This window comes from Bos indicus, chromosome 21, assembly GCF_029378745.1.
Source record: "Bos indicus isolate NIAB-ARS_2022 breed Sahiwal x Tharparkar chromosome 21, NIAB-ARS_B.indTharparkar_mat_pri_1.0, whole genome shotgun sequence".
Taxonomy (NCBI): domain Eukaryota; kingdom Metazoa; phylum Chordata; class Mammalia; order Artiodactyla; family Bovidae; genus Bos; species Bos indicus.
The window spans coordinates 63442021-63457368 of NC_091780.1; positions in this window are offsets into that span (position 1 = coordinate 63442021).

Sequence of the window (15348 nt, forward strand, 5' to 3'; positions counted from 1 at the left end):
AAGAATGTGTGTGTGTGTGTGTGTGTGTGTGTGTGTGTGTGTGTGTGTGTGTTGTGTGTTGCTCAGTATGCCCAACTCTTTGCAACCCCATGGACTGTAGCTCTCCAGATTCCTCTGTCCATGGGATTCTCCAGGCAAGAGTATCGAAATGGGTTGTCATTCCCTTATTGAGGGGATCTTCCCAACCGAGGGATTGAACCCAGGTCTCCTTCATTGCACCAGGTCTGAGCCACCAGGGAAGCCCACATATTTAAGAATGGTGCTCTTAAAAGTTGATTGAGTCACTGGATGTGCATAAACAGGGCTTATCATCTCTGGGCCTTCACCGTGTGGCAATCCTCAGATGTCATGAACCTCAGATAATATATTGAGCTGATCAGTTTTGCAAAGATCAGTCCTCAAATGTCCTACCTAGTGCAGAGGAACTGGGCTTTCAGTGGGATTAGAGGATAAGTATTGTCCAGGTTATAAGTCTGTGAGTAATCTCTCACTTATTTACCTTCTCCCCTTCTCTTCAACATGGTACCTGACCCCTATGTCTGGAATTTCAAAATCCTGGGCTCCCCTGATTCCACCTTTCTAAAGGATAAACATGTCTTCTTTGAGGGTGAGTGGGAGAGAAAAATCTGGCTACATAGAATAGGAAAAAAGATCTAAACACATTACTACTATTTACTCAGCTATGGCCGGAGTCCAAATTTCAGACCACTGTACACTCTGACATTCAGAGAAAAATAGTCCCTCACATATCTTTCATTTCATCCTTCTTGCAGCAAAAATGTGCTTGTTTTTATTATCACTTCCCTGCAGAAAGTAAGGTTCTGCCTCACTGTGCTTTAACAGTGGTCTGCCATGTTCCATGTTTTAACACATCTGATTTGCTGTGAATGACTTCTAATTCTGTTTATACTTTGACTTTATATTGATGCTTTTAATGCTGCTTTCTCTCTCACTTTATTGGTTTTCAGTCAAGAAGCAGAAAAGAAATGTATGTTTACAACCCATCATGTTTAAACATAATTCAGTAACAAAATCTCTATACTCATCAACTTCATTCTTTTGATCATGGAAAGAATGAAGAAGCAGAATTATTGCCATAAGAATTCCAAACAGCAAACCAACCACATAGTTGATCACAAAGAGCTTTATAATTTTAAAAACAGTGATTATGAAATATTTTGTATTATACAAAAAGCAAGGGCATTTACTTGTTAACAAAGCCTAAATCTTTGTTAACAAGTAATAAATTTTAAAGAATAAATCTTCTTTATTCACATTCTCCAAGATATACAAAAAACCTAAATGTCCATTGATAGATAATGCATAAAAATATGATAGATGCATATAATGGAATACTACTCAGTCTTATAAAAGAAGAAAATTCTTCCATTTGCAATAATATGCATGGACCTAGATGATGTTATACTATGTGAAATAAACCAGAGAAAGGCAAATTCTATATGATCACACTATTTTTAAGAATATAAAATATTAAACTCATAAGACAGGAGAGTGGGTGAGTATTTTTACCAGGATCTGTGAAGTGAAAGAAATGGAGAAGTGCCTAAAAGGTCAAAGTTTCAGTCATGCAAGATGGATATGTCCCGGGGAATAGCATATGGTCTATATTAATGCTGTTTGGATACATAAATGTTTTTCTATGAGTGTAAATCTTAAGTTAACCAAAAAGAAAAACAATAATATTTAAAAATTAGTTCAAATTCAGTTGCTCAGTTGTGTCTGACTCTTTGCAACCCCATGGACTCTCAAGAGTCTTCTTCAACACCACAGTTCAAAAGCATCAATTCTTTGGTGCCCAGCTTTCTTTATGGTCCAACTCTGACATCCATTCATGACTATTGGAAAAATCATAGCCTTGACTAGACGGACCTTTGTCAGCAACATAATGTCTCTACTTTTTTTAATACACTGTCTGGGTTGGTCATAGCTTTTCTCCCAAGGAGCAAGCATCTTTTAATTTCATGGCTGCAGTCACCACCTGTGGTGATTTTCAAGCCCAAGAAAATAAAGTCTGTCACAGTTTTATCTATTTATTTATTTTTATATTTAAAAATAATTTAATTAATTTTTAAAAATAAGAGGGTGGTAGGAAGCTTTTGGAAGTGATAAGCAACTTGATTTTGGTGATGTTTCATGGTTCTATACTTATCTCCAAACTGGTCAAGTTGTATACACTAAATATGTACAGCCTTTTGAATACAAGGAATACTTTAATGAAGTGGCTAAAAACAAGAAGAGATGTTCCATGTCATTAAATAAAAAATTTATCTTCTCAGGTTACCTTGAATAATGTTCAATTGTTAGCATGAGTCATCTCAGTTTACCGTGTAGAAATGGCTACCAAAGACTGTTAAATATATTTGTCTATCTATAATCATCCATTTGTGTGTACATCTTTATGGAGGTGTGTGTGTGTGTATATATATATATATATGATATTTATGTGTGTATGTATTTGTATATTGTATATATGTATATTATATATAGTCAAAGCTGTGGTTTTTTCAGCTGTCATGTATGGACGTGAGAGTTGGACCATAATGGAGGCTGAGTGACAAAGAAATGATGCTTTTGAATATGGTGCTGCTGAAGACTCTTGAGAGTCCCTTGGATAGCAAGGAGATCAAACCAGTCAATCCTAAAAGAAATCAACCCTGAATATTCACTGGAAGGAGTGATGCTGAAGCTGAAGCTCCAGTAGTTTGGCCACCTGATGGGAAGAGCCAACTCACTGGAAAAGACCCTGATGCTGAGAAAGATTACAGGCAGGAGAAAAGGGGGCAACAGAGGATGAGATGGTTGGATGGCATCACTGGCTCAATGGATATGAGTTTCAGCAAACTCCAGGAAATAGTTAAAGACAGGGAAGCCTGGGATGCTGCAGTCTGTGGGGTCACAAAGAGTTGGACATGACTTGGTAACTTAACACAACAATACAAATAAGTGTATATTTATATTTATATTTTTTTCTGCTTCTTCCATGGAAAGGAAATACCAAGAACAGACAATTTTATGAAATCCACGCTTATACTCTGCTTCCCTAAACTCAGTCCTAAGAGGGCAGATGTATGACAACAGAAATGATTCAGTTAAGATCTAAATTTCCACCTTCGGTGTGCTAACTCATTTCATGCCTTACCATTGGTATTCAAGATGTTTTAGAAATGTGACCAGTGAGTGCTGATAAAGTTCAAAGGTCCTCTTTTCTTGACATTTAATCTAATAACCAGATTAGATGAAAATTAAGAAATTCATCTTATTTCTCAGGTTACCTTGGGTAATGTTCATTTGTTAGCATGAGTCATCTCAGTTTATCATGTAGAAATGGCTACTGGTGTGGGTAGTTATTTCCTTCTCTAGGGTATCTTCCCAATTCAGGGATTGAACCCAGGTGTCCCACATTGCAGGCAGATTCTTTACCATCTGAGCCACCAGGGAAGCCTGAGAATACTGGAGTGGGTAGCCTATCCCTTCTCCAGGGGATCTTCCTGACCCAGGAATCAAACCAGGGTCTCCTGGCTTACAGGCAGGTTCTTTATCAGCTGAGCTATCAGGGAAGTCCCTGAATGACTACCAAAGAGTGTTAAAAAAAAAAAAAAAAATATATATATATATATATATATATATACATCTATCTATTTTCATCCTTCTGTGTGTGTATGTTTATAGAGATTATGTATATATGTGTGTGTATGCATATATTTGTATGTCTGTAGGTGATTGCAGCCATGAAATTAAAAGACGCTTACTCATTGGAAGGAAAGTTATGACCAACTTAGACAGCATATTCAAAAGCAGAGACATTACTCTGCCAACAAAGGTCCGTCTAGTCAAGGCTATGGTTTTTCCTGTGGTCATGTATGGATGTGAGAGTTGGACTGTGAAGAAAGCTGAGCGCCAAATAATTGATGTTTTTGAACTGGTGGTGTTGGAGAAGACTCTTGAGAGTCCCTTGGACTGCAAGGAGATCCAATCAGTCCATTCTGAAGGAGATCAGCCCTGGGTGTTCTTTGGAAGGAATGAAGCTAAAGCTGAAACTCCAGTACTTTGGCCACCACATGTGAAGAGTTGACTCATTGGAAAAGACTCTGATGCTGGGAGGGATTGGGGGCAGGAGGAGAAGGGGCGACAGAAGATGAGATGGCTGGATGGCATCACCAACTTGATGGACATGAGTTTGGGTGAGCTCTGGGAGTTGGTGATGGACAGGGAGGCCTGGCGTGCTGCGATTCCTGGGGTCGCAAAGAGTTGGACACAACTGAGCGACTGAACTGAACTGATATACAGTCAAAACTATGAAAGTGAAAGTCACTCAGTCACCTCCGACTCTTTGTGACCCCTATACAGTTCATGGAGTTCTCCAGGCCAGAATACTGGAGCGGGTAGCCTTTCCCTTCTCCAGGAGATCTTCCCAACCCAGGGATCGAACCCAGGTCTCCTACAATGCAGGCAGATTCTTAACCAGCTGAGCTACAAGGATAGTTTGGTTTAATACTTGGCCACTGAAGACACTTAAAGACAGAATCCATTTCCAGGGGCTTACAGTGAACATGAATTTGAGCAAACTCTGGGAGATGGTGGAGGATAGAGGAGTCTGGCACGCTGCAGTCCATGGAGTCACAAAGAGTTAGACACAATTTAGTGACTGAACAACAACAGCAAAGCAAACTTGTAAGCTTCTTTCTTCTGCCTCGTTTCTTTTTCTTCGTTTATGTCTCACAACAGCATGTGAGTTTCGGAGTTCTATTTAAAGTTTCTGTCTCTCATTTAGTTGTTACTCAATATATATTTTTCAAGGGTCTTTCACTCAGGCATGGGTGCAGGTACTAAAATTGTAATTATGAACAAAATAAAACCCTTTTCTTAATTAATATGTAGTATTGCAAAAGTAGGAGACCCTGGTTTTATTCCTGGGTCAGAAAGATCCACTGGAGAAGGGATAGGCTATCCACTCCAGTGTTATTAGGCTTCCCTTGTGGCTCAGCTGGTAAGGAATCTGCCTGCAAGCAGGAGACCTGGGTTCAATCCCTGGGTTGGGAAGATCCCTTGGAGAAGGGAAAGACTACCCACTCCAGTATTCTGGCCTGGAGAACTCCATCGACTATAAGAATTAGACACACCTGAGTGCCTTTCACTTCACTTCTTTACAAAAGCAAAACTTTCAAAACTAGCTGTATTTTTATATTGAATCAAAAACAAAAGATTTAAAAATTGAGCAAAAACAAAAGCAAGTAATGTTGAAAATTTAAAAAAAAAATTACTGACGGAAACCAGTATTGTTTTTTAAGAGGTGATCAATTCAAAACTTATACTTGATCAGAAATTTGGCACCAGCATTTCAAACACCTAACCTGATCATTGTGATAATTTTTTAGCCAAAGTAGTCTTGCTAATAATATATATTTAAAGCAAGGTGCTCTCTGTCTCTCTCTCTCACACACACACACACACAAAATACAAAATTTAAATAGACAGGTGTAGAGTTAGAGATAAAATCAAATATATAGACTTGTAGAATAAAAATTTTAAATGCATTCAAAATGAGAAATCTCTTTATTTTGTTCTCTACTGGTAAAGAAAAAAAAATCCATCTGCTTCAGTTTCATTATCTGATTCTCTTTCTGTATATTAGAGGTCTATGAGTGCACTGATTTCATTAAAAGATGGTGTTTTTGTGACCCTTTACTAAAAAGATCTGGTCTCACATAATACCTCCCAACATTTTCTTTAAGTAGCTGAGTATGGTGTTTCCGGTGTGAACAGCAATGATGATCATGTGTTCCTATGTTTGTGTGCATGCCAAGTTGCTTGGGTTGTGTTAAACTCTGTGTGACCCCATGGACTGTAGCCCACCAGGCTCCTCTGTCCATGGGATTCTTCAGGCAAGAATATGGGAATGGGCTTCCATGCCCTCCTCCAGGGAATCTTTCTCGTCTGGAGATCGAACCCACATCTCTTACCTCTCCTTCACTGGCAGGTGAGTTCTTTACCACCAGTGCCACCTGGAGAGCCTGCATGTTCCCATAAGGAAATGAATTTTGACAACTCCTGTTAGCTGACAGATATGTACTATAATTGGGGGCTTCCCTGGTGGCTTAGTGGGTAAAGAACCCACCAGCAAAGCAGGAGACACAGGAGACATGCACAACTGACAACTGAACAACGACAAAGATTTGAATATGTAAATATATATTACAACTGGAAAACAGCAGAAGCAAAATAAAAGCTATATTTTTGGATGCAAATACAAAAGATGGCATTGATTTGAGTGACTGCTACCATCATTCAGGTCTTGTTGTTGCTCAGTCGCTAAATCATGTCTGACTCTTTATGACCTCATGTTTTGCAGCTTACCAGGCTTACCTGTCCTTCACTATCTCCCAGAGTTTCTCAGGTTCACATCCATTGAGTCAGTGATGCTATCTAACCACCTCATCCTCTGTCACCCTCTTCTTCTTTTGCCTCCAATCTTTCCCAGCATTAGAGTCTTTTCCAATGAGTGGCTCTTTGGATCAGGTGGCCAAAGTATTGGAGCTTCAGCATCAGTCCCTCCAATGAATATTCGGAGTTGATTTTCTTTAAGATTGACTGCTTTGATCTCCTTGCATTCCAAAGGACTCTCAAGAGTCTTCTCCAGCACCAGAATTCAAAAGCATTGATTCTTTGTCACTCAGCCTTCTTTATGGTCCAACTCTCACATCCATACATGACTCCTGGAAAAACCATAGCTTTTACTATATGGACCTTTGTCAGCAAAATGATGTCTTTGCTTTTTAATACACTGTCTAGGTTTGTCATAGCTTTCCTTCCAAGGAGCAAGCATCTTTTAATCTCAAGGCTTTAGTCACCATCCACTGTGATTCTGAAACCAAGAAAATAAAATCTATCACTACTTCCACTTTTTCCCCATCTATTTGCCATGAAGTGATGGGATCAGATGTCATGATCTTAGTTTTTTGAATGTTGAGTTTTAAGTCAGCTTTTTCATTTTCCTCTTTCGCCCTTATCAAGAGACTCTTTAGTTCTCCACTTTATATCATCAGTCAAGATCCAGTCTGGAAAGTCCCATTCCAAGAACCTTCATTTTGCTCATCTGCAAAGTGAAACTAACAGTAAATGCCTGTCTCACAAGAAAAGGTGTACAATGGGAAAATATTTTCGAAAATATATGATATGAAATCACCAAGTGAGTAAGTTGTACAAGCTGCTAGAGCCAGATTTCCTTGAAATGAATCTCCGTGCAATCACTTCCTGGTTATGTGACCTTAAGCAAGTTACTTAACCTCTCTGAGTCTCCCCCTCCTAATGTACAAATGTGATTAAGTAAATTCACCCACATGGTGACTATGTTAGGAAGTCAAATTTGGGTGACATTTGTAAAGCATGTATAATAGTTCCAGCAACAGAATAAGCATTATATTCAAGTTTAATAAAGAAGTAAATTGCTCAATGATACACTTAGTTGTAGGATCTAAGTCTCTGCCCACACAAAATCTTCTTTAAAGCATATCATGTTAGAGTTACATACTTTATATAGTCCTTTTTGTTCTGTTTTATATACTATACATATGTAAAGAATACAGCAAAAGTACCAATGATGTGAGGAATATAAAATTCATCATGGAAAAAAATGTGTGTGCAAAGTAATAACAGGAAACAATTGCTTTGTTCTCTTTTTCAGACTGCCTTAAGTAGGTCTGCTCAAATCAATACTCTAGTTTGAATAATTTTTTCTGAACAAGGACAGATTTATAAGTGAAAGTATCTGGCATGTTAATTGAAAGGTCTTTATTACTGGTTGTCTATTCCTGTTAGCGGCCATCTTTTAAACTACGATGGCTGCCACTTAAATCAAGAATCAATTAGAAACATTAATAAAACAACCCTGTCAACTCCCATTAGACCCCAGCCAGACCTTTTTCTTCTCTATTAAGCAGGCAATTGCTAATCACTATTTTTATCAATATCTTAGGAACATGATCTGTAATTTACCCCCAGTAAATGAGTAATATCAATTGGCTACCAGATCTAGGTTGAAAGGACTCTCTCGGGGGGAAATAAAGTCCATATTCTGTCACCTTCTGTTTGTAAAGAGAGAGAAACATTGGTGTCTTGGAAGAAAATAAACATTTTTTTTTCCTAAGGGATACAGGATTGAGTATGTTCTAATAAGCAGGAAAAAAAATGGCGAGAGGGATTTTAGAGGAATATCTGGCAAAATAAGCAAAATAATGCTAAAAAAAAAAGAGGTAGAGTTAGTTTTCACATTGTCAGCTCAGTCAAAAACTTAAGTTTAGTTGAACAAGCATCTACTTAAGAGAGGGTTCTCATCTGGGACCACAGGATCTACTACGACTGACAAACGTTTAAAGAGAAAACTGTGCCAAGTATGGTCAGGTTCTCTAAGGGAAGACGTGCCTGCAGAGGTCAGCAGGTATGAGCAGTGTAGGCACTCCATCTAACCTGGGGGGAATGACTAGGACAAGGATTCATCCTTCCATTCTCCATTTGGTTGAGGTTGATGGGGGCCGGTCGGATGGGCAGAAACTTTGGCCCTAGATCGATCAGTTAGAGTTAGAAATGGGATGCAGATCATTTGATCCAACCATCTACTCTTTTTGTGAGTCCTTTCTTAATCACAATTCTCTTAGCTTTCCAGTTAAGGTCCTCCAGGGCACAGAGCACCCCACTTCTGGAAGCAGCCCAAGCCCACTCTGGCAGTTTTAATCCTTACAAGAGTCGTATCTCTGTTGAATCAGAAAACACCTCTTCTGCTAGCTTCTGAGGTTCTGACGTCAGCCACGTGGGGTGTGGACTGTTCGCTGGTGCAGAGCAGTGGAAACAGATGAGAGTGAGAAAGCTAGAGTGCAAGTCTTAGTTTTACCACACATATTAATGTTATGATCTGTGGTGTCTTACTTTCCTCAGTGGGAAAATTCTCACTGGGAAAATAATAACTGTATGATTCATTGTCTGCAAGGAAGTAGCATAGTTATATTTTAGAACTATAAGCGTTGTGAAAGTAACTTTTAAATAGGCAAAGTTGTTGTTCTCATCACTTTCTTTTTAGTACAGTAGTTCTTGAAATTCTTGAAGGAGTTTTGAAATTCTTGAAGGAAATTCTTGTAATTTCTCTGGTTCTTCTCAAACTCTTGATTTCTCCTAACCATTCCCACATGACAGTGAAATGCCTGAACTAGAGTTTAGAGTTTTGTCTATAAACCCCTTCTCTTAAATGAATGGACCCAAATACTAATATGTATCAGGTTTGTGTAGTTATGACTTGGATCGTCTACCAGCTTCAACTAGGAATTTTTTTTCTGATTGTTCACTGCTGGAATTCATGGACCCAATGACCCAAAATCATAATTTTGTACTTTAAAACACACACACACACACAAAGCACAAAAGCTAAACTGAAAGCCTTGCTTCTGAAGGGTACGCTGAGTGGTATAGTGAAAACAAACTGGTTACAGGAACCAGTGTAATGAATTAATTCTTAAAAACAGAACTGGAAGGAACCATAGAGATCACCTAAGGTATAGGTCTCAGTCTACCTTAGAGGAGATACATTACAACCTGCTTAAGACCAGCCTACTCATCATTGTATATATTCATTTAACAAAAATAAATATTTTCTAAATATTAAAAGAATGAATAACCCAATGAAAAAAAATGGGCAGAACATCTAAACAGATAAGACATACATATGGCCAAAAAGCACACGAAAAAATGGTCAACATCCCTAATTAAATATTTAGAAAAATGCAGATCAAAAATACAATGAGGTACCACGTCAGTTCAGTCAGAATGGCCATCATCAAAAAGTCTACAAATAATAAACACTGGAAAGGGTGTGGGGAAAAGGAACTCTCCTACACTATTCGTGGGAAAGTAAACTCATACAAGTACTACAGAAAACAGTAGGTCAGTGGATAAATTGTGATCTACCCAGACATTGGAGTATTATTCAGTACTAAAATGAAATAAATGACCAAACCATAAAAATAGATGCAGGAAATTTAACTGCGTATAACAGTTAAATGAAAAAAAAAAAAAAAAAAGTCTATGAACTATGCAATATGGAAATCTAAGTATATGATGTCTTGGAAAAGGGCAAAACTATGAAAACAATAAAAACATCTGTGGTTACCAGGGGTTAAGGAGGAAGAGATGGATAGCAGAGCACAGAGGATCTTTAGGGCAGTGAAACTGCTCTACATGGCACCATAGTGGTGAATACATGTCATTATACCTTGTCCAAATCCATAGAATGTGCAACATCAAGAGTGAATTTTTAGAATATATTATGGACTCTGCGGTAATGAATGTACCACCCCGGCGGGGTTGTTGACAATGAGGAAGCTATGTATGTGTGGAAGCAGAGTATAAACTTTCCATTTATTTTTGCTCTGAACCTAAAACTGACCTAAAATCATAAATTCTTAATAAAAAATTTGAACTTATATGTTCAGCCTTATTCAATAAGGATTTACTGAGGAGCTACCTATATGTGGCAGTGCTGTGCTTTGCTGTGCTTAGTCACTCAGCCATGTCTGATTCTTTGCGACCTCATAGACTGTAGCCCGCCAGGCTCCTCTGTCCATGGGGATTCGGAGTGGGTTGCTATGACCTCCTCTGGGGGATCTTCCCAACCCAGGGATCAAACAAGGGATAGTGATAAAATAAGACATGGTCTATTGCAGTCACAGAAGGCAATTCAAATGAGAGGGAACAAATGATCAATGCCAGTCCAACTGAGGCTCAAATTATGAATATTTCCTGTCTCTAATGACCATTGCAGTTGACAACAGAACTAGACTATTTTGCTATAATGGGTGGTCCCTCTGCTACTCATCTTTCCCACCCTTGGATCGTTCCCTGTGTGATAATGAGACTGAGGTTGTAGATGAAGTTGGCATAATAAGAACTATGTAGTGTTAATTAAACACTTACTATTTTTTGGTCAGTGCTTCTCAGCATTAATATTGATTAACATATTTAATTTTTATAATGTCTTATGAGGGAGGAACTCCCATTATTCTCCTACTTTATACATAAGGAAACTAAAGCTCTAAACAAGTGATGTTGTGAAGAATTGTGAAGCATCTGAGATTTTATGTTACCTACAAATTAGAGAGTAAGACTGTCACAGCTTCAAGGTTGCTAGTAGACATGAGTTTTCTGGGACAAGGATACAGGATAGTTCTGAACTCACAGTTATGGGAACAGCCAGTGTCAGCTTTTCTTACACTTGCTCCCTGAGTCTCAGTGCCCAAGGGCCACGTGACCCCTGAATGTGTGGCCATTTGTTACAGGCGAAGACCCCTCAGCTTTGGGAACCTGGTTGTCTTCTGATGAGTTGTCAGCCAGCCCGCCCTTTCCTCAGGATGGGAAACACTATTTCTATCTTCCAGGCTTGTTTGCTGCATGCTAAGACGCTTCAGTTGTGTCTGACTCTTTGCAAACCCATGGACTGTAGCCTGCCAGGCTCCTCTGTCCATGGGATTCTTCAGCCAAGAATACTGGAGAGGGTTGCCATGCCTTCCTCCAGGGAATCTTCCCAAGCCAGGGATTGAAACTGTGTCTCTTACATCTCTTGCATTTACAGGCCAATTCTTTACTACTAGTGCTACCCTGGAAGCCCAATCTTGATTGCTAGTTCAGAACACAGAATGGCCGGTGCCTTGCTCATTAGATGCATAGAAACACGAGAAATTCATAGAGAAAGGTCTCCTGACACAAGCGCTTACTCAAGGTCACAAATGGCGAAGCTTGTGTTCAAGTTGGGGCATTCCATGGCCCCCATGCCTAACCACCAAGCTCCAGTTCCTCCCTAGGCCATCAGAGCATCTTGACAGATGTTGGTGGTTGAGTGGGAACTAATTCACAGCAGGAAGGCTTTCTGGCGCCCAGCATGTCAGGACAGAAATCTAACCTGGAGCTCATCTCCCAGTGGACTAGTAAGCAGGGACTGGGGTGCAGCAGGCCAAAGAAGGGAGTCTGAAGTGAGTTGGAAGATAAAGAAACAGAAATTTCAACCCAGAAAGGTGAAAGCAAGGCATTGTAACAAAGAGGAGAGAGTGGGGGTGAGGGCAGAGCTGGGCAAACGTTTCAGTGGAGCCCTTGACTGCAAGCTCATTCTGACCTGCATGACTCCTGAAAGAACCTTTGCATCTCAAGGGTCAGGTCTGGCACGACCTCTGTGAAATCCAGGACTGTTTAAGGGTGAAAAGCCTTTCATGCCGAATGCCTCAGAGGACACAGCTGACAGCCCACCCTCAGTGAAACCCCGACTCCAGCGACGCTGGGTTGGGGGGCAGCTCAGGGGGTCGTTCCAATGTCAGGGGCTCCGTGTTTGACAAAGTTCTAATCTAGGTTAGGGCTCAATGCCGAGGGCTCTTTGCAGTAAAACCATCTCTTTATTAATGAGACCCAGCCCCATCTCTCTGATAGAAATCATGGGAAAAGGTGTCCCTTTGGTGCTATTCAAATGAATGGAAGAGAACAGTGGGTGTTTTTAAAACTCTCTCCCTATCATAGGAGGATGGAGCTCATTAGTGAGGGGAATGATTTTGCTGGGGAAAGGCTGTTACAATAAGAAAACATAACCTACTCAAGATGAACCAGATCCAAGTCAATTAGTCTGGAAAAAAAAGAGAGAGAGAGAGAGAGCAAGCGAGCTTCAAAAATACCACCTCTTTCCTTCCATTCATTTGAATAACAGCAAGGGGACATTTTAGTTTTTTAATCATTTTTTATACTTAAGTCAGTCTGGATCTCATTAATATAGGAATGATCTCACTTAAAAGACCTAGTGTTAAACTCCTATTCAGCTGAGATTAACCGAATCAAACATGATTTGACCAAAAAGGAAAAGTCTAAAGTGTTGTATCTATCTCTAATACATTGCCATCTGCCTTTAAAAATAAAAAAGGTACACATATTTCTTATTCAGCTTCTTTTGATGTATCTGGAATATATTTTTGTAGGTAAACTGGTATTGAAATTGCAGTGAAATATGGTTAGCCACTGGAAATCACCTGAATATAGGAGATTCAAATAATTTGCATGCATTTGAGGACAGTATGGCAGACAAGGTCAACCATGAAAAGTGAAAGTTAAAGTCGTGTCCGACTCTGCGACCCCATAGACTGTACAGTCCACGAATTCTCCAAGTCAGAATACTGGAGTGGGGAGCCTTTCCCTTCTCCAGGGGATCTTACCAACCCAGGGATTGAATCTAGGTCTCCCACATTGTAGGAGGATTCTTTACCAGCTGAGCCACAAGGGAAGCCCAAGAATACTGGAGTGGGTAGCCTAGCCCTTCTCCAGCAGATCTTCCTAACCCAGAAATCGAACCAGGGTCTCCTGCATTGCAGGCCTATTTTTTTTTACCAACTGAGCTATCAGGATCAATGACAGGGGAAACATATTTTTCATTCATTTGTATTTTCCTAGGATCTGCCAAAGGCCTTCATCATATTAGTCTGACTGAGCCATGATTTCTATCAGTTGTCAGATAAATATATTTAATTTAAAAGTTTCTAAACCTCAGCATTATCGACTTTTGGGACCCATATGTGTGAGCCCCTTTGCTCTGGGACTGCCCTGTGTCTTAAAGGATGTTTAGCAGCATCCGTAGAGGGATGCTAGCAGCCCCCTCCCACCAACTATGACAACCAAAACTGTTTCCAGACACGGACAAATGCCCCCAAAGGGACAAAACCACATTCACTTCCATTGATAACCACTTATTTAAGACAATCTTGGCAAGAAGGCAAAGAAAAGAGTAATATATATAGCAATCCTTATGCTCTGGTTGAATTTATCATCCTGGATTTTACCAGAAGTTTCTGTTGAAGACCTTGATTTCCTCTGTTACCGGATCCAAGCTCATTCTGCTCTCCCAACGGCAGGCCAATGGATCCGAGAGACGAGGTGTTGAGGCAAGGAATACGACTATATTTGGAAAGCCTGCAGACCGAGATTGCAGACTAATGTCTCTAAACAACCATCTTATTGGCATCTAGATGCCAGGTTCTTTTATAGAACAGAGATGGGAGGAGGGGAGGAGACAAAGTAGAAGGCCACTCATCTTGCAAATAACTCCTAGAATGGCAGGGTTCAGGCAAGGGATGTGTTAATTTCTTCCCAAAAGCAACGAAAAGCAAGTCAAAGAAACAGTTCCAACATGGAGTCAGAATTGGCTTCTCCCTACAACGCTTTCTTTCCCATCCTGTATGCCACACAAGTCTGCTCTCTCTCTCTCTATTCACTCCATGGTAACTTAAGTAAAGGATTCTTCACCAGCTTTGGTTAGGTCCTTGCAGAGGGGGTTGGCGGGCATCCTGAGGTCACACATTTTCGCAAAGAAAGGACAGAGCTTTTTTTTTTTTTTTTTTTTAGTTTCTTTTTTTTATTATTTTTTATTTTTAAACTTTACACAATTGTATTAGTTTTGCCAAATACCAAAATGAATCCGCCACAGGTATACATGTGTTCCCCATCCTGAACCCTCCTCCCTCCTCCCTCTGGGTCGTTCCAGTGCACTAGCCCCAAGCATCCAGTATCATGCATTGAACCTGGACTGGAAACAGCCATAACAAAGTTTGATTCTTGGCTATGTTACTTCCTAAGTATAAAGTCTTTGGTGAATGCTTAATGTCTTGGAGAGTAAATGGAGCTGCTGGCAAAGACGCATTCATGGCAGAGAGACAGAGAAAGAAGAAATACCCTGGATTCTCCCTTGCACCTATCTCCAGCTCTCTTGCCTGGGTCCCTAATGATCACACTTGGGCAGAAACCCAGTGACAGAGAAGGAGTCTGGAGGAAGACCCCCAAGACCTAAAAAGATCAGAGTGAGGAATGGGTTTGAGAGTAACAAGACTAGGAGGTGCATTCACACCCAGTCACGTGGAGAAACTCATTCTATGTTAATTGCTTCTTTCTATGGTGGTTCTCCGGGTTTTGCTTAGTTAGAAACTGCTGTTACAGTTGAGTGAAATATATGGTCTGGAATCAAACTTGGCAGTCACTAGCATTCATTCTCACTGGCCTAAGACATCTAGAACCAGAACCAGATTCAAGAGAGTCTAGAGCTGATGGTAATGGAGAAGGAGCCTGGCTAGCATGAGGCTCTAGGGCAGAGATTAGCAAACTTTCCCCATACAGGACCAGCAAGTAAGTATCTTAGGCTCTGCAGGCCCTACCATCTCTGTTGAAACAATCCATTCTCCTTTGTTGTTGTTCAGGTGCTAAGTTGTGTCCCACTCTTTGCAACCCCATAGACTGCATCACACCTGGCTTCCGTGTCTTCTACTATCT